General features: G+C 49.0%; 1 protein-coding gene and 1 long non-coding RNA gene across 2 annotated transcripts in view; both read right to left on the minus strand.

Annotated features, from left to right (window-relative positions):
* C11H2orf68 (chromosome 11 C2orf68 homolog) overlaps window positions 1–22,288 on the minus strand; it is a 98,120-nt gene that overhangs the window by 29,479 nt on the left and 46,353 nt on the right. The window lies entirely within an intron of this gene.
* Window positions 2,900–3,307, minus strand: LOC146784275 (uncharacterized). Its single transcript, XR_014970823.1, has 3 exons — window positions 3,250–3,307; window positions 3,102–3,141; window positions 2,900–3,007 (listed from the first exon to the last, which is right to left on the minus strand). It is a non-coding gene; the product is annotated as an uncharacterized LOC146784275 (long non-coding RNA).

Here is a 22,288-nt window from a genome sequence, read left to right on the forward strand (position 1 = left end):
AGCTCCTTAGCGGGAACTCCGAGTCGCCCAAGGATGAAGAGACGTGAGACGCCCAAGGATGAAGAGACGGGAGACGGGACTCCGCTTCAAGCCACACAGCCACACAGAGGTAATTGCTGTCAGTTCACATTCACTTCAGATTCCTCCGAGCTAATATCTGAATCCAGCCTTAAGATTTAATGTTTCGTATATCACGGCCACACACGGAAGACAGGATACGGGAAAGTGCCAGAGGTGGGAAGCACTCGCCTAACCGGCCATAGCAGCGGCCGCCATCTTGCCCTACCAACGAAACTTTCCAAGAAGGAGATGAGGTGGATGAAACTTTTGTGGGGAAAGATTTATCAAACGGTGCGAAAGTTATTAGCAAACCAAAAATCTATTTCCTGTGGAAACCTGGTCCTAACTAGAAGTGCACAGTGGCATTCACTGTGGAGAAACAAAAAAATAAAATAAAAAAATAAAAAAAAAATATATATTAATATATATATATATACACACACATAAATATACATATGTATACATTCTCCCATGCACCGCCACAAGAGACTTGTGAATTTCCAAAGGCAAAAGCAAAGATAATGATTGAAATATACGTGTTTCTTTTTAACTTGGGCCGCACCTGGAGGGGAGAAAGAAGTCTCCTCTACTTCCATTTATAAAGGGACAGCGCTTGTTAATGAACACGGACGAGTTTTGAATGTCTGTTGCTCTCCATTCTTTGATTGATTTTATTTTTGGATTTGGGCACATTGTATTTACAATATTGAGCACAATCGGCAAGAAACGTGACCCAGATTTTGACATTTCTGCGTCATCTAGGTGTACTGTGTGGCGTTTTGCATGAATTGGGTCTATGAAGACCCAACACTGGTCGTTGGTAATTAACCGGCAAGTTTAAACATCAGAATGTGCAGTCACTGTTAGTATTGCATGTATTAAGATGCAGTAGTTATGGTATTTTAATTTTAACAGGATCAGCATGGACAATGTTAAAAAGTTGACACTGACAATCTTAAAGATAGCTGTATTTGCAGTTTTCTTTATGTCCATGCATCACGTGATTTGTTCACACTATATAAGGTGAGCTCAGTATGGCGCCCAGTTAATGTGAAAAGGCTAGTGCTTTGGCCAAAAGGCGTCATGTTGGCTAAAGTCTTGGAATAAACTCAGTGGTTTAAGAAACTGGTACCCTATGCCTGTTTTTACCCATGGACATGTGGTGCTCCAGTAGGTAGTTATAATTAGGACCTTCGTTCCACAGAAAGTAATTTTTTGTTCTGTTAATCAATCAATCAAGCGTTTGTTAAGCGCGACTACTCACCCATAAGGGTCTCAAAGCGCTGGTGGGGGGGTGGGGGGTTCAGGTTCCAGTCCATCAAGGAGGTGGGCTAATAAGTTCTGTGCCATTTGATGAATCCTCGCGAAATGTTCAAAATTAGTACGACGCTCACTTCTGTCTTGAAAGTTTTCAGGGTGATCGGTCAAGTGGGGGGGGGTCGAGGAAAAAAAGGGGTGGGGTCCCAAAATGCATTTTCCCCATGCAAATTCCCATATGGCTTTTAGACTCAAGTATAGTCCCAACTGCTGAACAGAATTACACCAAATTTGGCACCTGTTGATTCAGACAGTGCCCTTTTTGTGAATTGATGTAAATCCGTTCAGTAGTTTTTGAGATATTAAAAGAAATCCAAATTTAGATATATAGGGACGCGGATCCTCTGAGGAACAGTCCCCGTGCTCAAATCTGATTGGCTCCAACCAGGAAGTGTTGGCAGCCATCGTGGGACTCGGCTTCAGCCGAGTCCCACAAAAAAAGTTTAAACAAGCATTTGCAATGCAATAGGTCTCGTATTTACGCAAGTCTGATCTACTGGCAATGTAAATGACAATGCCTTTTATTTATGTTTTGGTTTTTAAAACATAAATTAAAGGCAATATCATTTACAAAGCCAATAGCTTAAACTCTCGCAAATGCGAGACAGATTGCATTCCAAATGCTTGTTTGTAAAAGTACTCCATGTCACACTTTCACTTTAATGGCGGACACACGCCTTTCTTTAAGACAAGGTTAGTGTAAATGGGGCGCTTTTAAGAATAAAAAGCATTTGATAAGCAGCATAGCTGGTGCATTAGTGCAGGGAGCATTCTTGAAAGATAAAGCGCAGCGTCTATGATTGGGCGCCACACTGTCATGAAAACAGGGTGGACCAGGGAGAGCCTGTTGTGCCTGCAAATGCAGCTGGATTAAAGACATTAAAGAAAATAGTGCTCACAGGCTGTAGATAAAACAGACTGTAACAACACAAGTAATAAGTCCACTCCTCATGGGAGGTTACAAATGGAGACAAGGCGTTACTAAGGAGGGACTAACAAGCCTATCAGAAGCAACCATTTAGAAAGGACAGTAACAGGAGCCAATTGAAAAGATGGGCGGAGCATCACGTCCATACCTGAATACTTAAATAACAAAAAAACGCCAATACTGCAACTGCCTTCAAACTCTAATCACGACTCATTGAACCAAAATCAATGTCACATCAACCACTGTTTCCATTGGATTTAATTAAAAAAACATTTTTTGACAATAGAATTTTAGCACCATCTCACAATATCGTCAAATGATTAATTTAAATCAACAAAATCTTAAGACCATGTCGAAAAAACCTCACACTCTAACATGGAAATACTTCACTCTCCATCTAGCTTAACTTTTGCGCATTCTCAACAAACCCATTCACTCACCCAAAAACCTCAACACTGTCACACTATCACTACACTCTTTTCATACTGCTCAACACTCTCAAACATACATCTGTACAATTTTTTTAAACAAACAAGTCTTTGAAAATACTTAAGGCAGAAAAATCAAGAAAAAGCCATCAACAAAATGGATTGAGCTAAGTTGCCAATGTGTACAAAATTTGTGTTTGATTGGCCTAAAACACTGTGGTCTACGCGTTTCGAATCCCTCCAGATAAATGGATTCTCGTCTGGACCAATATAGCTGAAAGACATAAAAAGGGAAAAAACCTTGTCTTAATAAATGACCTCAAAGAGACCCCTACCTCAAGCCACCTCTTGAGCGCATAAGCCCTTACCTTCATCACTGCGCAACAATCAATCATTCAAATGTTAGTCCTAGAAAAATAATAATAATGATAGTCAAAGTCATCCTATCACCGTCCTGTAACTAAGTGTAAAAAATAACTATATCAACCATATGGTATCAGGGAATTGGAGTCTTACTTGAGACATGCTGGGCGATGGACGCCGGCGGCGGATCGAGATTATTATTTGAATATCTGTAAGGAGAATGCCCGTCGTTAGACCCTAGATTACTTAGTGGTTTTGATATTCCAAATAAAATGCACATGCGATTGAGTCTACCTGATTCAGTCTTGGTCTTCTCCCGTCAAGTTAAAAACGGCACAACTTGAGAGGAGGCGCTTAGCGAGAATCCACAAAAAACAATACGGACGCGTTCTTTGGAGTTGAAATCTTACATCGCAACTAAGAGTAGTTCTAGTATCCTTGAAACGATCTTCTTACCTCCTACGTTAACTTGAATGCTCATAAGGGGAAATCTCTCTGTTACATCTCACCGGATTCAATTTTGACGGGACGCGCGGTTTCTCGTCTCTTAAGCGTCCAGAGGAATTAACATCAAATCACCCGGAATTCTGGGAAATGTAGTCGAAAGCTTATTTCGTAGTCCATTGGAAGAATAAACCTTCGTTTTTTTGGAAAACTTACGAAGTGCTTTAGGATCCGTGTTTAACTGACATGAATGCCGTTAAAAACAAAGGGGATTTTAATTGTAAACAACTATGTAGATTTATTATCCCACTATTGAGTCCGAAGACTCAATTAGAGCATATCATGGCAAAACTCCTAACGTAATGCAATAAACAGTCAATGTTGTTGTGATCAGTGTGACTGTACCATAGGATGGTGTATATTCGTTATCCTTCTTCTGAAAAATTATAGAGATTCTACAAACCTCTAGAAGTGTTGAAATTGTGGTCCAAGGTATGATTCATTGGAACAGCAACTAGTGTAGACTTTCTTATAAAGATTAACAGTTTATAATAAAGCATTATGGGTTTTGAAGTGCATCTTGTCCAACTCTTTAATAAGGATCACTCTTACCAGATACACAAGATGTAAAAATAAGAACCGACTGCATGTATTTCCTTATACAAGTACCATTATGGCTTTACGTATAGTCCTAGTGCCCAGAAATAAATTAAAGAATGATTGGAAAAATCATAATTTGTAAATTTCTGAAAGTTCATTAAGCCCATCAACTGCTGTGTTGAATTTAATGATCAACATTGCTTCTCTTTTTGTCAGTTTAGCATCTAGATCTCCACCTCTGTCATCTTGCTCAACCTTGGAAACGACTGTCCATCTTAGATCTTTCTCTGTATGTTTTTTGCTATGCCAGTGATTCACTAAGGGTGCTGTTTGCACGTTTTTCCTGATTCTGGATTTGTGCTGCAAAATCCTATGGCGAATTTCCTGATTGGTCTTGCCTATGCATAGTTTTTTTGCACGGGCAAATTATCCTATAAACCACATACTTGGTCTTACAATTGGAAAACATCTCAAGTTTCCAATGAATGGCATTATGTGAAAACAATTCTCCTTCCATTGAGGATTCGCAACATATGCACGTGCCACATTTGTGATGTCCTTTTACTGGCGGCAGCCCTACATAGTCTCGGAGGGTTGCTTTCAATTTTGGTAATGCTGCTCGTACTATCTGATTTGCGATACTTTGATCTTTTTTAAACTCAAACAATGGAACATCTGTCAGTCTTTTGTCAAGATTTTTAACTAGATGCCAATTTTGATAGATTACTTTCTTTAGCCAATTTGATGTAGGACAATAGGTTGGCACACAAACAATCCTCTCGATCGTTGTTTTTTTATTTCTCTCAAGGAGAGTTTCCCTTGGCGTCCACCATGCTCTCTTCATCGCTCCCTTTAAGAGCTTTTTGGGATAGCCATGGACTTGGAGCTTCTCTTTCAAATTATTCGCATGGAGTATATATTCCTCTTTGAAGGAACAATAACTTCTTATCCGTAAAAATAATTTGGGACACATTTTATTTTTTATTAAATCCAACGGAAACAGTGGTTGTTGTGACATTGATTTTGGTTCAATGAGTCATGATTAGAGTTTGAAGGCAGTTGCAGTATTGGCGTTTTTTTGTTATTTAAGTATAGTAGGCTTGGCCTTGCTGTGTAGAAGCCAAACCCTGTATTGGTTTTGCATACTTGAATACAGCATGCCTCGCAGAGCAGCTCTGCCCAGGCTCGACCTAAAATAGAAAAGGGGCAGGGTAGGAATACCCCGATGCCCCCACCACAGCTCTGGTCATGGGTTCCCAGAGGGACCATGCCAGGGCATAAAAGCATTTTTTTTTTAATGTTGCCGCGGAATCAAGATGCATTTGCAAATACGCAGCAAATAAGAAAAAACGCAAGCTCCCACACCTATTTTGAATACAGTCCCCGGGTGGGCCGGGTCCGGAGCACTTTTTTCTTTTTTAACAGAGGGGGGCGCACAGGGCCCCATCCTACGGCTCATTGAGGCACGAAAACCACCACTTCCCTGGGGCTGGATTTGAAATAATGGAGGGGGCGCAAAGGGTACCTCTCCCGAGGCTTTATAAGCACCGGGGACAACCACCTCCCTGGAGCCAATTCTTTTTTTCAAGAATTGGAGTGCGGCCCCCCCTCACAGGCCACATTAGACCCCAGGGACAACCACCTACCTAGGGCAGCATGTTTACAAGAAAAGAGCCGGGCCGCGCTGCCCCCCTCCTGGAGCCATACATGTCCCTGGGGATAGCCACCCCCTAGGCCGCCTCCTGCTACATAAGTATTTGCTTTGATTTGGCGGGAGCTTTGTCAGCTCCAGTCAAGTCAGAGAAAACATGAACTCCGCTCTCAGCAAGCGAGAGCAGTGAAACCGCTTCTGCTTGCTGAGAGCAGAGTTTTTGTCTGCTTACCTGCCTGATTAAACAGACGAAAGGATTGCTCTCACAGACCAGGAGCTGCAAGTTTAGCAGCTCCCTCTCAGAACAATGCCTACTCCTGCCGGAGGCGGGGAGCCAGCTGAGACCACGGTGCCTTGATGCTCGCCCAATAGTCACCAACGGCGGTGACTTGGTGCCCTGGGTGGGCTTCAGGCCACCCACATTCAAGAGGCGGGGGCCCGAGAATGGGGTCCCCGGGACCGAAAAGGGACTGGCGAGGGGAGCCATGTCCCACCCCTATTTGTTTATGGCTGTGCCCCGGGGGATAGGGTTCCCCAGAACAGATATCAGACTGGAATGGCCCACTCCCTGAATAGAAAATATATATCTCTAGGGCCGGGCCCTAGGAGATGGAGTCCCCAGGTCCAAAATTGGCACTGGGATGGGGACCACGTGGCCCCCTTCCACTTTAATGAAAGCTTTTGGCCCTGGGGAGGTGGTGGTCCCCAGGCTACTTAGAAACCCAGGAAGTATGTCCCCCCTTCTTTGGCAAAAATGAAGCCACACGGAGGTGGCCGCCTGCGGGTTTTTGAAGCTAAATGGAGGGGGGGGAAGACGGTCCTGTGGCACCCCTATTTATTATCAGTAAAGTCCTGGGTAGGTGGTGGTCCCCGGGGTTTTTAGGTGGGAAAAGAGGACAGAAAATGAGCAGGAAAGGCAAAACCGAGCAGAAGAGGGCAAAACAAAGGGGAGAAAAAAAGAGCAGAAAAGGCAAAACAGAGCCGAAGAATGGAAAACTTAGAGCACTCAGACCCACACACTCACAGACCCACTCAGACTCACAAACCCACCTAGACACAATGATACAATCATACACCCACTCACAAACCCAATGAGACTCACGCACCCACTAACAGACCCTCAAGCATCCACTCACAGACCCACATGCACCCACACGCCCACTCACACATCCAGTGAGACACTTATGAAGCCACTCCCAGGCCCACTCAGACACACACACCCATTGAGACACTCAAGCACTCACTCACACACCAACTGAGACACTCATGCACTCACTCTCAAAGAATACAAGCTACACTAAATGTTTAAAACAGAAATAAAAATAAAATACCAAAGCTTACAGGGACGTTATAGTTAGTAAATAGAATTTTTTTTAAACTTAGAAATTTACTGAAACAAACCCTGGGTTACAGGGACGTTATAGGTATGCTCAGATTTCACTCGTACAAAACGAGTAAAATTCAGCAGTTATAGTTCCCTGAGCTAACTATAACATGCACTACTTATGACCTCACATACTACATTACTCATGACATGGCCAGTGAAATCACTGATGACATCGCAAATGACATCAGTGATGACATCCACAGACCCACTCACGCACCTACTCACACCCCCACAGAACCTCTCATACACCCACTGACCTACCCATAAAACCACTCACACACCCATTTACACATTCAGAGCCGCTCACACACCCACTCACCCACATACAGCCACTCACTTACCAATACACCTACTCACACAGCCACCCACTCAGCCATATACTCACACACACAGCCAATCGGACAAGTTACTTACCTACAGTAGCGCCTTATCTGGTAGAGACATTTTTTATTTTACAGAGTTTTATATAGCGCAAACTTGACCCGAATCAGGTATCAGAGCACTTTACATAGCACCAGTTGCATTACATGAGGACACATTCATTTTTGTTAGGCACAGGGAGATTAAGTGATTTTCCCAGAATCACAGGATGTTCGGCGTCATTGCCGAGACTGGAACCCAGTTAACCAGATTCGAGGTCGACCGCCCTAGCCGTTAGGCCAACTCCTCTCCCATATTGCATATTTGTACATGGGTTAAGAGAATGCTTCAATATCAAAAACGTTTTGTGAACATTCACAAAAACATCTTTTTTTTAATAGGATTTTGTTATAGGGTATGGTCTTGGGCAGTAAGGCCATAGAGAAGTTGAGTGCTGTGTTTGTACACTACAAACAATAACACCTGTACTTCTGTTTTTTTGCCAATACTGCTCTTTCTTGTGGTTCCAGACATATAACTATTTGCAGATATATGTATACATGAAACTTTCAATGAAAAAGTGTTTTAAAAAAGTAAAAGGGATTACAAACATGGGAACTGCTGACTGGCAAAACAGAGTGCAACTGAATACACAAATAATAAGGGTGGGAAACAAAATGGATTTTTAGGGATCACAACTTATTTTTCACCATCAGAATTTTACCCCAAACAAGCCAGAGAAAGACAGGAAAAGCAATGTAGGAAAGGGAGTACCCTCAAGAGTGAGATAAAGATACAGAAAGTGTAGTGTGGCAAAAGAAAGAAGCATGTGGTGATATCAAGTCTAGGTTACCTTGTATTTGGGAATTTGGCAGCCCTAACCGTGGTCTTCTAAAGAACAAGCATTGGCAGAGCCAATAGGTCTTGCATCTTTCCTTTGCCTATGCAGACATTTTGGCTTTGCTAGACATGATCTAGGCACAGATTCCTTACCTTTGAACTTCCAGGCATCAGGCTGGATCCAGAAGATGTTTCGTAGTAATACTCCTGCGCGCCGGTGGGCGGTGTCAGACGACGCCACTTGACATCATCTGCGTCGTGGTGACGTCCGTGTCATCAATATAACTGCCATTCCGGTGCTCCCAGTACTTTTCATGACTTTCCACACCAGAAGCGCAGAGCCATGAAGTGAGTGACCATGGTGTGTTAAAAAAAGAACTGCTAGAACCCTAAAGGGTACCAGCCCTAACACTAAAAAAATTCTGCAGTCCGGAGAGGATGGGTGGGTCGGTAAGGAATCTGCGGCTAGATAATGTCTCTAGCAGATAAGGCGTTACCAAAGGTAAGTAACTTGTCCATCTGATAGAGACATCTAGCCGTAGATTCCTTACCTTTGAACAGATACCCAAGCAATACCTTCCCCGAAGGAGGGACTACAGAACGTTGTAGATGAGAAAATCCTGCAGAACAGAGTGGCCAAACAGGCCCTCCTTGTGAACCTGAGAATCCAGGCAATAGTGTCTAGCAACATGTGCAGATACACCCATGTGGCCACTTGGCAGATAACAGCAATTGGAACCCCACGCTGAAGGTCTGTGGTGGCTGCCTTTGGCCTGTTGGAATGAGCCCTAAGGCCATCAGGAGGCTGTTTCTTTGCCAAGGCATAACAGATTTTAATAGTGGATGACCCAACAAGAGGTGATCCTTTCTTGAATGGTACGCCCCAACTTTGCTCCCACATACCCTATAAAGAGTTGGTCATCCACCCGGAACTCTTTAGGTAGACCAATAATGCTCTTTTTGGGTCCAGATGGTGGAGACGCTCTGCTTCTTTGGAAGGATGCAGAGGTGCATAGAAAGTAGGTAGAGTAACGGACAGTCCCACATGGAAGGGAGTTACAACCTTAGACAAAGGATGCCCTAGTTCTTAGTAACACTGTCTGGAAAGACTATCAGGTAAGGAGTTTGTGATGACAGTGCCTGCAGTTCCCTCACCCTCCTAGCAGAGGTAATTGCCATCAAAAAAGCTGTTTTGATAGTGAGCAACAGTAGAGGGCAGATGTGCAGCAGCTCAAACAGTGCGCATATCAACAGAGTAAGGGCCACATTAAGATCCCCCTGTGGCAAAAGAAAAGGAGAAGGGGGAAAAGTGGGTCAACCCTTTCAAAAACCTCTGCACCAGAGGGTATTTAAAAAGTGAAGGCTGATCTGGCAGCCGAAGAAAACCCTAGAGGGCAGAAAGGTAGCCCTTCAGAGTGCCCTAAGCAGAGCCCTGCTGGGCCACGGAAAGGATAGACAAAACAATATCTGTCAGAGAAGCAGCTAACGGGATCAATGGACCGAACAGTACAATATTTACAAAATTTGTTCCATCGGCAGGCATTTAGCAATTTCGTGGAGGGGCGCCTGGTTGCTAGAATAACTTTACAGACTTCAGGGAGAAAGGTCAAAAGCTGTAAACTGTTGCCGCTCAATCTCTACGCAAGGGAGGTTTGAGAGGGGACAGATTCGGGTGGAGGACCCTCCCCTGCTGCAACTACAGAAGATTCGCTCAAAGTGTCAGCCCGAACGGAGGATCGATGCTCATATCCAGAAGCTCGGGATACCAAACTCTCAGTGCCCAATCCGGAGCCACAAGAATAACTTGTGCCCGTTCGCCCCTGATCTGCATGAGCACTCTGGGAAGGAGTGGTACGGGCAGAAAGGCACACAGGAGGCCTGAGCCCAACTCACGTCGCCGAGTGAGTCGCCTGTGAAACGCCAACGTACAGAACTGCTCACATTGCGTGCTCTCTTGGGAGGCGAACAGGTCTAACCAAGGCTCTCCCCACCACTGAAAGAGACCTTGCACCACCTGGATAGAGACGCCACTCGTGATCCGCAAGGCACCTTCGGCTGAGTTCATCTGCTCTGGCGTTCATAGAACTGGCCATATGTTGAACCACTAGAGAAATGCCCTGTTCCAGCCAGGTCCAGAGGCGCAAGGCCTCTTGACAGAGTCCACGACCCCACTCCGTCCAGTTTGTTGCAGTACCACATGGCGGTAGTGTTGTCTGTGAACACCTGAACTAGCCTTCCTTTGATGGATGGTAAAAAGGCTTTCAGTGCAAAACTGGGATTGCACCAAGCTCCAAAAGGTTGATATGGAACTTGGCTTCTGCCGGAGACCAGAGTGCTTCGATCTCCACCTCCCACAGACGGCCACCCCATCCCAGAAGAGACGCATTCATCACTACTATGCGATCTGGGTGGGGAAGGGAGACGGGTCTGCCTCTGACCCAATTGCGATTTTGCAGCCACCACTGCAGGTCTTTCGCAGTGCCCTCTGATACCTGAACCAGGTCGGTGAGATTTCTTTGATGCTGTGCCCAATGTAACTTAAGGTCCCACTGCAGAGCCCGCATGCACCACAGTGCGTGATCCACCAGCAGGATGCACACTGTGCTTGAGGCCCAACAACCTCAGTCATTCTCACCGAAATCCAAGATAGAGGCTGAAACTGCACCGTGTCCAGAACCGTTCCAATGAAAATGATCATCTGAGTGGGAGTCAAGTGGGACTTCGGCATGTTGATAGTGAATGCCAGTGAATGCAGGAGGTTCACTGTAGTCTGGAGGTGTGAGGCAACTGCTTGGGATGAGCCCACCTTCAACAACCAGTCGTCGAGATAGGGGAAGATTGGAACCCCTGATCTCCGCAGATGGGCTATGACCACTGCCATCACCTTTGTGAATACCCAAACGGCAAACTGAAAATGCTTGTGGCCCACCGTAAACCGCAGGTAGCGACGATGGGGAGGCAGGAGGAGGATATGAAAATAGGCACCATGCAAGTGCAGCGCTACCATCCAGTCTTTCGGGTCAAGGGCAGACAGGACCTGAGCTTGGGTGAGCATCTTGAGCTTCTCCTTTTTGAGGTAGTAGTTGAGGGCTCTAAAGTCCAGGATAGGACAAAGGCCTACGTCCTTCTTTGGAACCAGAAAATAGTGGGAATAAAAGTCACAGCCTATTTCTGGCCCGGGAACTTTCTCTATAGCTCCCTTGGCCAAGAGAATCTTGACTTCCTCACGGAGTAAGGCAAGGTGATCTTCATTCAGCCGATCATACACTGGAGGCATAGATGGAGGGGTAGTCTTGAAGGAGAGGGAGTAGCCCCTTCAGACTATTTGCAACACCCACCTGTCCGAGGTGTTGTTTTGCTAGTGGTAGATATGATGGCGTAGTCTGCCACCAACTGCCCGTGAATGATCCCGAGTAATCAAACTAGGAGGGTTTTGCGGTGGAGGATGGGATTGTGGCTTGGCTTAACTTCGGCCTACCGAACCACAGGGTTGGGGTGAACCGCGTCCACGGCCCCGTAGAGGCTGCTGAACTTGCGGGCCCTCTGACCAGAATAGTAGTGGGGCGGTTGGTAGCCCCTTCTGTAGCCATGAAAGGAGCGAAAAGCAGACACAGGCAGGGATGTGGCGGTGAGGCCCAAGGACTTGGGCTGTAGCCCGTGAGTCCTTGAAATGCTCATGGGCCGCTTTGTTACCGAAGTGATGGGAGCAATCAAAGGGCAATTGTCCATTAGATTAGCTTGCACATCCCCTGAAAAACTAGACATCCTCATCAGGGCGTGGCGAAGTATGGCCACCGTCGCGGAAATCGCTCTGCCAAGCGAGTCTGTTGTGCTCAAGCCACATCGGGCAGCAAACTTTTCTGCATCTCTCCCGTCTAAAAATAGCCTGAAAGAGTAGCGAAGGCCCTCCTCCGAGACTCTTGGCAGCACCTGCACAACCATGTCCCATATCAAATGGAAATAATGACCCAAAAGGCATGCGGTGTTCACCGACCGCAATGTTAGACTGGCGGAAGAGAAAAAAATCTTCCCAAAGCTTTCAAGTCTCTTGGATTCCCTATCCGGGAGTGCGGAAGGGAATGTTCCATGGGAAGTGGAAGCTTGAAACACCAGCCTTTGTGGAGTGGGGTGGGCGGTGAGGAATGCTGGGTTGCCCGGTGCAAGGCGATGGCGGCGGGCAATCGTTCTATTCACAGGAGCCCCTGTGCTGGGCTTAGACCAGGTACCAGAAGAACATCCGTCAAGGCCTCATTGAAAGGCAGCAAGGGTTCTGAGCTGCAGACAGCAGACTGCGGGACCTCTGTCAAGACGTTAGGCTTGACTTCCACCATAGGGAGCTGGAGGTACAAGACCTCCACAGCCCTACGCACCACCATAGCAAATTACGCCCCCTCCTCTGTAGCCAGGCTAGGGGGAGGCAGCATGCCAGAATCTGGGAAGGTGTCCAGGCCACTGGCATTACCCCGTTCCTCATACCAGTCCATGTCCTGGGGTCGCGGGATTTCTGAGGGGTCCTGCTCCCCCTCCCGACCCTCCTCGTCCATCCTTAACCATTTAGAATAGGGCAGGTTAAATGTCATAGAGCCGTACAGATACATCAGCATCCGTCTCAGCGTCGTTGGATGCCCAACCGGCTCTGCGTCTTCGGGACTGAGGATTAGGGAGGTGACGCAGGTGACGCCTATGTTAGAACTGGGGCTCTCTAGTTGGCAGAGGTAGGAACCTTTGACCAAATAGGGGCCCTTGTGTCTAGTCAGGGTAGGGGGGTACACTCCTAAAATAACCCCTTCTCACCCCCTTGGTAGCTTGGTACGAGCAGGCAGGCTTATCTCAGAGGCAGTGTATAAAGCATTTGTGAACACGTACAGTAACCCAGTGACAACACGACAGATAGACACCACACAAGTTGCAGTATAAAAATAAGTATCTTTTATATAGACTTAAAACAAGACCACAAACGACAAAAATCCACAATACTGTACACTAAAAATGGTAGAATTAGCTTAGTTCTCTTTAGATGGTAAATTGCGACACTGAGTTCAATGTACCTTTGGATGCGTAAAGCTATACAATGAAAGTGTTGCAGGGAAGGTGATGCGTCGGTTCCTTACATGCAGGAACAGTGATGAGTCTGTTTCTACTGCGCTTCCGTGGCGGTGCGACCCCCAACGCCGTGATGCGATGAAGATCCGGTGCAATGAAACAAAGATGGTATCTTCTTCTTGATGCGACACTATGCGTGCACGCCCAACGGCCGCGCGGCGACTCAATGATTCTTCTGAGCCGCGACAGGCCCTGTGACACGCTTCTCCGGTGATGCAAGACGCGTCGGTGATGCGATGCGGCAGGTGTAGCGGTGACACCCTTCTTCAGTGATGCGACTACAGCGGCGGCGACACTCTTCTCCGGTGATGCGAGACGCTTCGGTGATGCGATGCGGCAGCTGTAGCGGCGACACCCTTCTTCAGTGATGCGATGACAGCGGCTGCAACCCTCTTCTCCGGTGAGGTGAGACGCTTCTGCGATGCGACAGCTGCAGCGGCGACACACTTCTTAAGTGATGCAACAGCGGCGGCTGCGGCAACACGCTTCTTCGGGAGTCGCGCTTCCAGCTCCTTGCGACACGGAGTCCCTCAGAAAGCCCAACACAACTGCAGGCACTTCCAAAGAACTCTTGGGGAGCTGGTGGTTGAAGTCTGTTGTCCCTGAGACTTCAGCAGGAGGCAAACACTTTCTCAAGCCCTTGGAGATCCTTCACAAGTAGAATAAAGTACACACAAAGTTCCTTTCTCCTCTCTTTGGCAGTCAGGCAACCACTGCAGGCCAATCCTCAAGCTTAGGGATAGTCTCTCTGGTTCCTCTCCTCAGCAAAGGTTTCTTCTTGGTTCCCAAAAGTGATTTAAAGTTCTGGGGTCTGGGTCCCCCTTTTTATATACAGTTTCTCTTTGTTCTCTGAAGGCAGAGCGGCCTTTGCCTAGTCCAAACCAGTTCTGGTCAGTCCTGGAGCACTCTGTTTACACAACTCCTGCTTTCCTTTCACAGGGCAGGGACATCAGACGCACCACCGGAGGTGGAGCCAGCATTGTGGAGGGAAGGCACAGCCCTATTCAGGTCCCAGGTGCAACTCCTCCCACCCATCTGCATGCAGATCTCTCTATTCAGCCCTGTGCTGACTCACCCTGTCTCCTGGAATCCCCCAGCCCCTGTCACTCAAACTCCAGACAAGGTATACACAACCTAGCAGAAGCAGGCTTGAATGGTTAGACAAGAAAATACCTACTTTCTAAAAGTGGTATGTTCAAACACACAATGTTAAAACCAACGTCACTAAAAGATTTATTTTATCATTCTGAGTTCAGGCATACTAAACTCGAATTTCAACCATGTTCCCTGAGTCAGTTAGGATTATAAGATTGTTAGACCTGTCAGCCCTTTGGGTGGTCCCTCCTCATCATTATTTATTTTGTCCCACTTTTGCCTCAAACCCTGTTTGAATTTTTCCTTTTTGGGAACCACCAGATTTTTTAGTGTTGCTGCAGATTCAGGGAGCCATTTTATCTACCCCTGGAACTTCTGTCTGAGGGCCTGGAGCACAAAATGGTGGCCACCTGTGACATCACCAGCACCCACTGGAACCTACTAGCACCTTCCAGAACATTCCAGAACCCTGTGACAGTTGGAGGCGGTTTAGAATGTTGGGAAGCTAAGACAGAGTTGGCAGTTGGAGCTGGCAGTTGGCACCTGACTGGTGAAGAGAGAGCAGCAGAAACCTGAAGGAGGAAGGAGTGAGGCAGCAGGGGTGGAAACTTGTGCCTGGAGTGGGGTCCATAAACCCACCCTTGATACTAGTCCCTACTGACTGAGCCCAGCCTGGAGCCCTGTGTGGGAAGAAGCAAGAAAAACCAACTTAAGGACCTGGACAGCAGGAACAGGCCTTAGAATCCAAGAACAGCAAGATCCTGACCTGGAAACTGGTTTCCCTGGAGTCCGACGTCGAGTAGCCTGGAGACCCGGAGCCCGAGGTGGAGAAGCGGCGCTGACTGGAAAAGCAGACGTCGTACCCGGAGCCGCCAGAGGTCGAGAGAGGGCGCCGACGGAGGTCGTGAGGAGTCCCAGAGGTCGAGGAGGAAGTCACCCGAGGTCGAGTGAGCGGCGTCGACGGGGGAGTGAAGCCCGCCCTCCGGAGTCGCCGGAGACCGAGGTGAAGCGTGCCGGAGGTCGGGAGTGGAGATCGCACTCCGGAGTCGCCAGAAACCTGAGGAGAGGAGCATCGGAGGTCGGGAGTGGGGATCGCACACCGGAGCCGCCGGAAGTCGACATCGAGCCAAGGCCGGCCGACGTCATCGAAACTGAGGTCGCCATCGGACCGGAGCCGCCCGAAGTCGACATCGAGCCAAGACTGCCGACGTCATCGAATCGGAGGTCGAGATCGAGCCGAGGCCGCCGACATCGATCCGGAACCGCCTACCGGCGTCGTCAAGAACTGACATTGTGCCGAGGCCGCCGACTTCGAACCCTAACCGCCTCACGGCGTCGACACGACTCCAGCGGCGTCGGAGCTTCAGAAAAAGGGCAGTAAGTGGAATAGAGGGCGCCAAAGGCCCTGTGGAATCCTAAGAGACTACTCTAGGGGTTAGAGAGGTGCTGGAACCAGCTGGACTGTGCCAGGGGTGAGCTGAGACTAATTTAGAGGGGTTGTGTAGAGTGAGAGAGCCAGGTCTCTAGTATTCCCCCCTTGATCTACCTCAGTTTAGGCCTCAGCCTTGTCCAAGCCAGGGAGTAGACACCCTCAAGCCTTCCACATCACCACAAGCTGTGCCTGGGCCAAATCAGCCCATAGTAATCTCAAATGTGATCTGATTATATGAGTGTCACTGTCAGCTTTTAATTATTTATTGAGGGCACTGTATTTATTGTATTTAACCTATTTATTGCTTCACTGTATTTATTGTTCCACAGTATTTATGGTCGCACAATATTTATTGGTTTACAGTATTTATTGCCTCAGAATATTTAATTGCCTGTATGTATTGCACTTATATTTATGCCTTCCTTATTTATGATCACCCCTATTTATTGAATCATTAAGACAGTATTTATTTGACCTGCACTATTTAAAAAGCTTTGTATATTGTGATTGTGTATTATTTATCTAATCAGCAACTAAGAGAAAAAGAAGATAAAGAAAGATATTTTCATAATTTTTACGGTGTAGAGTCGTTTTTGGAACGGATGCACGCATGGTTATTGTATGGGTATGGCGTATGCTTAGCACGGTGCCTGATTCCTGACCACTCGAGCCAAGCTACCACTGTATGTCCTGGAAAGACCCCGTTACCACCAACCCTTTCCGGTGTGGGAGTGGAGTATTTCCAACGTTAATTGGTGTTCAGTGGTGGGATAGAGCTGTGCCTACGTATACTCAATAACTGTGGGTAGTCCATAGGCCTACACCGGGAGTTTTCTGAAAGCGGCCTTCCTAATTGTGGGTTTTTGTTTTTTTCCAAATTTACTCTGGTGGTGGGAGGAGGTATTATTAAAGGTACCCCCCTGCATTGTTACTGCAAATAACTGTCCTCTGACCTGAGTGGGCAAGATGGAGTTTGTACGGGAGAATTTAGAAACGTACACTGTGGCCCAACTCAGGGAGTTTTGTCAGCGGGAGGGGGTGTATTGTCCCCCAGGAGCAAAGAAGGGTGCACTCCAAACCAGCTTAAGGGCTTGGGGGGAGGCACGCCGTGAAAGCAAGGCTGAGGAGGAGGACAGGGATAGAGAGCCCGACAGTGAGGGAGCTGGTTTGTACCAACCTGAGGTGGGGAACCTGTCAGCGGGGCCCAGGACACTTTCCAGGAAGGGCAGCAGTGCCTCTAGCGGTGGCTTGTCTGAAGTGGAGTTAACAGACCGGAGGGAGAAAAGACAGCTCACATGGGACTTAGCAAGGCTGGAGAAAGAGAAGGAGGAACAGAGGATGGCTCATGAGATAAGGCTGAAAGAGATAGATCTTCAGATCCTGAGAATCGGGGCACACCCTGTACCTAACGGTGGCAGCGAAGAACAAGAGTACACCAGGGAACCCAAACCCTACCTGCCAAAGGACATAGTAGCTAGCTATGGGGTGGGCGACGATATTGCCAAGTGGCTAGCGGCCTATGAGGTCTCGTTAAGGGCCCATGGGGTTCCAGAGAAGTACTGGGGAGGGGGATTGTACAAGTACATGCCTCCAGCTGGTAGGGATGCTTTATTGGCCCTCGAGGAGGATGAGCAGACCCACTACCCCACCATGAAAGTGGCGCTCATAAGAAAGTTTGGACTAACACCCGAAAAGTACAGACAGAAGTTCAGGGGTAGTCACAAACTGGGCACACAGAATTGGGTGGACTTCCTGGACTATGCAAAGAAGGCACTAGAGGGTTGGATTCAGGGCAGTGAAGTGAGGAACTACGAGGGGTTGTTTGATCTAGTACTGAAGGAACACCTGCTCGAGAAATGTTTCCCTGAACTGCGTCACCACCTGGTGGATAGCAAGCTGACCAGTCCCCGGAAGCTTGCTGAGGAGGCGGACATTTGGGCTAGTACCCGGGTGTCCACAAGGGGGACTGGAGGGGATACTCAAAAGGCCGGACAGGGCGCCCCTCAGAAGAAAGAGGGAGGGAAAAAGAAAAAGGAGTTCTCCAAAGGCCCCCAAAATAACTTCCAAGGGAAGGGAACAGGATTCACCCCTAGGGCTAACCCACCCAGAAACCCTAATCCTGGCCAGAGTCAGCAGCCAAGGGTTGTCCATTGCTACGAGTGCAGTGGCGTTGGACACTATAAGGGAGATCCGAAGTGCCTGAAACGACCACCCCCTCCCATTGGAGGAAAGACCCCCGGAGTAGCTAGTGCAGTGCTCGGGGAGGAGATGCCCTTAACTAAGGGAAGGGAGTGGGCGGGTGTCACTTTAGTGTCCCTGGGAGAACGGGAGATGGTTCCTAAGATCCAGGTGCCCGCAAATACGGTAAAGTATGGGCAGTGGGTCACCATCAACGGCCAAAGAGGGGAGGCTCTGAGAGACACAGGAGCCAGTATGACTATGGTACGTAGTCAACTGGTGTCTCCAGAGCAGGTAATTCCCGATGTACTCCACCCAGCCGCGATGGCTGACGGCAGAACAGGCCACTATCCGGTGGCCGAGGTTCCCTTTGAATGGGGGGGGGGGGGGTTGCAGGTTCACTTCGAGTTGCCGTAAGCCCTGCCGTGCCAGTCGATTGTCTGCTGGGGAATGACATGGAGCACAACGCTTGGAAGGAGGTGGAATACCGGACTCATACTGAGATGCTGGGAACACCTGACTGGGCCTGTGTTAGCACAAGGTCCGCGACTACCCGGAGAGGGAGTTCGTTCCGGCTGGAGCCTGGAACAAAGGCCCAGCCAGCTGCCAGTCAAGGGAAGAACCGAGGACAGGAGGAGCCTGCCTCGGCGTCCGCACCCCGTAGGACGGATAGGCCACCGGAGGTGGTGGACCAGGAGTCTGCGGAGGGGGACGTTACCAAACTGGAGGACCTACCCATCCCGGCCGAGTGGCACGTGGAGGGAGGCCCGTCCAGGGAGGAATTCTGCCAGGGCCAGAGGGAGTGCCCTACCCTTGAGGGGCTGAGGCGACAGGCCGAAGCCCAGGCAGCAGGGAACGTTGAAGGGAACTACAGTGTTTACTGGGAGGATGGCCTCCTCTACAGTGAACCCAAGGCACCCCTACATGGATCGTCACGAGCCTTGGTAGTCCCTCAACGTTATTGAGCCTTCCTTCTGGAGTTGGCTCACGAGATCCCCTTGGCAGGACACCTGGGGCAAGACAAGACCTTCGCCCGTCTTGTCCCACACTTTTATTGGCCTCAAATGAAAGTGTCGTCCGATACCTACTGCCGGACATGTGTGTCTTGCCAAGCCAGTGGGAAAACAGGGGTGAAGCTGAATGCTCCCCTGGAACCACTTCCTGTCGTTAGCACCCCCTTTGAAAGGGTGGGCATCGACATTGTGGGTCCGTTAGATCCGCCAACGTCAGCTGGTCACAGGTTTATCCTGGTCCTGGTGGATCATGCCACACGGTACCCAGAGGCAATACCTCTGAGGACCATAACAGCACCTGTTGTGGCTAGGGCCCTGATGGGAATCTTTACCCGAGTGGGTTTTCCCAAGGAAGTTGTGTCCGACAGGGGGACCAACTTCATGTCAGCGTACATGCGGGCGATGTGGAAGGAGTGTGGAGTGACCTACCGGTTCACAACTCCTTACCACCCCCAGACCAATGGTCTGGTGGAGAGGTTTAACAAAACCTTGAAAGGCATGATCAGAAGTCTGCCTGAAAGCCTGCGGAGGAAATGGGACGTCCTCCTACCCTGTTTACTCTTTTCCTACAGGGAAGTGCCACAGAAGGGAGTGGGCTTCAGCCCCTTCGAGCTTCTGTATGGGCACCCTGTACGTGGACCTCTCAACCTGGTGAGAGACGGATGGGAAAGAACTCCCAGAAAGCTTCCCCAGGATGTGGTGAGCTACATGCTGGCCTTCCGGAGCCAAATGGCTAAGTTGTGGAAGCAAGCTTCTGACAACTTGGAGGCCAGCCAAGCAGTGATGAAGGCGTGGTATGACCACAACGCTCACCCGGTGGAGTTGGAGCCTGGCCAGAAGGTGTGGGTGATCGAACCCGGAGAGCTTAGCGCCCTCCAGGATCGCTGGTCAGGACCCTTTGAGGTGTTGGAGAAGAAGGGTAAGGCTACCTACTTGGTGGACCTGAAGACCCCTCGTCAGCCCCTACGGGTGCTGCACGCCAACCGCCTCAAACCCCACCACGAGAGGCCCGAAGTCATCTTGATGATGGTGACTGACGGAGGAGAGGACGTGGAAAGCGAGCCTCTCCCTGATTTGTTTGCGTCTCAAGAGAAGGATGGGTCGGTGGAGGGAGTGATTCTCTCCCCATCTCTAACTCCTGAACAGCAGGAGGACTGTCGCCAGGTCCTGGGACAGTACTCTTCGTTGTTCTCCCTTGTCCCGGGTAGGACTCACCTGTGCGTCCATGACGTGGACACAGGAGACAGCCCACCGGTGAAGTCCAAGATCTACCGGATGTCAGACAAGGTGAAGGCCAGCATTCATAGTGAAGTCACTAAGATGCTGGAGCTAGGAGTGATCGAACCTTCTAGCAGCCCCTGGTCCAGTCCGGTGGTACTAGTACCAAAAGCTGCACCACCGGGTGCCCAACCGGAACTGAGGTTCTGTGTGGACTACCGGGGACTGAATTCAGTGACCAAAACTGATGCTCATCCGATCCCTAGGGCGGATGAATTAATTGACCGGCTGGGAGCTGCCCAATATCTAAGTACCTTTGACCTTACTTCTGGGTACTGGCAGATCTCTTTGACTGATGGAGCAAGGGAAAGGTCAGCCTTCTCCACGCCCAATGGCCACTACCAGTTCTGTGTGATGCCCTTTGGGCTCAAGAACGCACCTGCCACGTTTCAGCGCCTGGTAAACCAGATCCTCACCGGAATGGAGAGTTTCTCTGCTGCTTATCTGGATGACATAGCCGTCTTCAGTAACAGCTGGGAGGATCACTTGCGTCACCTGCAAACTGTTCTCCAGGCCCTGAGACAAGCTGGATTGACGATCAAGGCCAGCAAGTGCCAGATCGGGCAGGGGTCAGTAGTGTACCTTGGACACTTGGTGGGTAGGGGAGCGGTGCAACCCCTCCAGGCGAAGATCGAGGCCATCATGGCCTGGGAACCCCCCAAGACACAGACTGAGGTCCGAGCTTTTCTGGGCCTCACGGGATACTACCGCCGCTTCGTGAAGGGGTACGGTACCATTGTAGCCCCCCTCACGGAGCTCACGTCCAAGAAACAACCTCGACGGGTAGTCTGGAAGGAGGCTTGTCAGCAGGCCTTTGTGAGATTGAAGAAAGCCATGTGCGAGGCCCCGGTCTTAAGGGCCCCAGACTTTTCCAATGAGTTCATTGTCCAGACAGATGCATCAGAACATGGCATTGGGGCAGTGTTATCGCAACTCAATGAAGAGGGTCTGGATCAACCCGTGGTCTTCCTATCCTGGAGACTACTTCCCAGGGAACAGAAGTGGAGTGCAATAGAGCGTGAAGCCTTTGCAGTGGTATGGGCTCTGAAGAAGTTGTGGCCATACCTGTTTGGCTCGCACTTCCTAGTTCAGACCGACCACAGACCCCTTCGTTGGCTGATGCAGATGAAGGGGGAGAATCCCAAGTTGTTGAGGTGGTCTATTTCCCTACAGGGAATGGACTTTCAGGTGGAACATCGGCCTGGAGTGGACCACGCCAATGCAGACGGTCTCTCAAGGTATTTCCGCCTTAGTGATGAGAACTCCCAAGGGGTTGGGTAGCTCTCCCCACTTTCAGCTGGGGGGGACGCGTGTTAGACCTGTCAGCCCTTTGGGTGGTCCCTCCTCATCATTATTTATTTTGTCCCACTTTTGCCTCAAACCCTGTTTGAATTTTTCCTTTTTGGGAACCACCAGATTTTTTAGTGTTGCTGCAGATTCAGGGAGCCATTTTATCTACCCCTGGAACTTCTGTCTGAGGGCCTGGAGCACAAAATGGTGGCCACCTGTGACATCACCAGCACCCACTGGAACCTACTAGCACCTTCCAGAACATTCCAGAACCCTGTGACAGTTGGAGGCGGTTTAGAATGTTGGGAAGCTAAGACAGAGAGTTGGCAGTTGGAGCTGGCAGTTGGCACCTGACTGGTGAAGAGAGAGCAGCAGAAACCTGAAGGAGGAAGGAGTGAGGCAGCAGGGGTGGAAACTTGTGCCTGGAGTGGGGTCCATAAACCCACCCTTGATACTAGTCCCTACTGACTGAGCCCAGCCTGGAGCCCTGTGTGGGAAGAAGCAAGAAAAACCAACTTAAG

Source organism: Triturus cristatus, chromosome 11, assembly GCF_964204655.1.
Source record: "Triturus cristatus chromosome 11, aTriCri1.1, whole genome shotgun sequence".
NCBI lineage: Eukaryota > Metazoa > Chordata > Amphibia > Caudata > Salamandridae > Triturus > Triturus cristatus.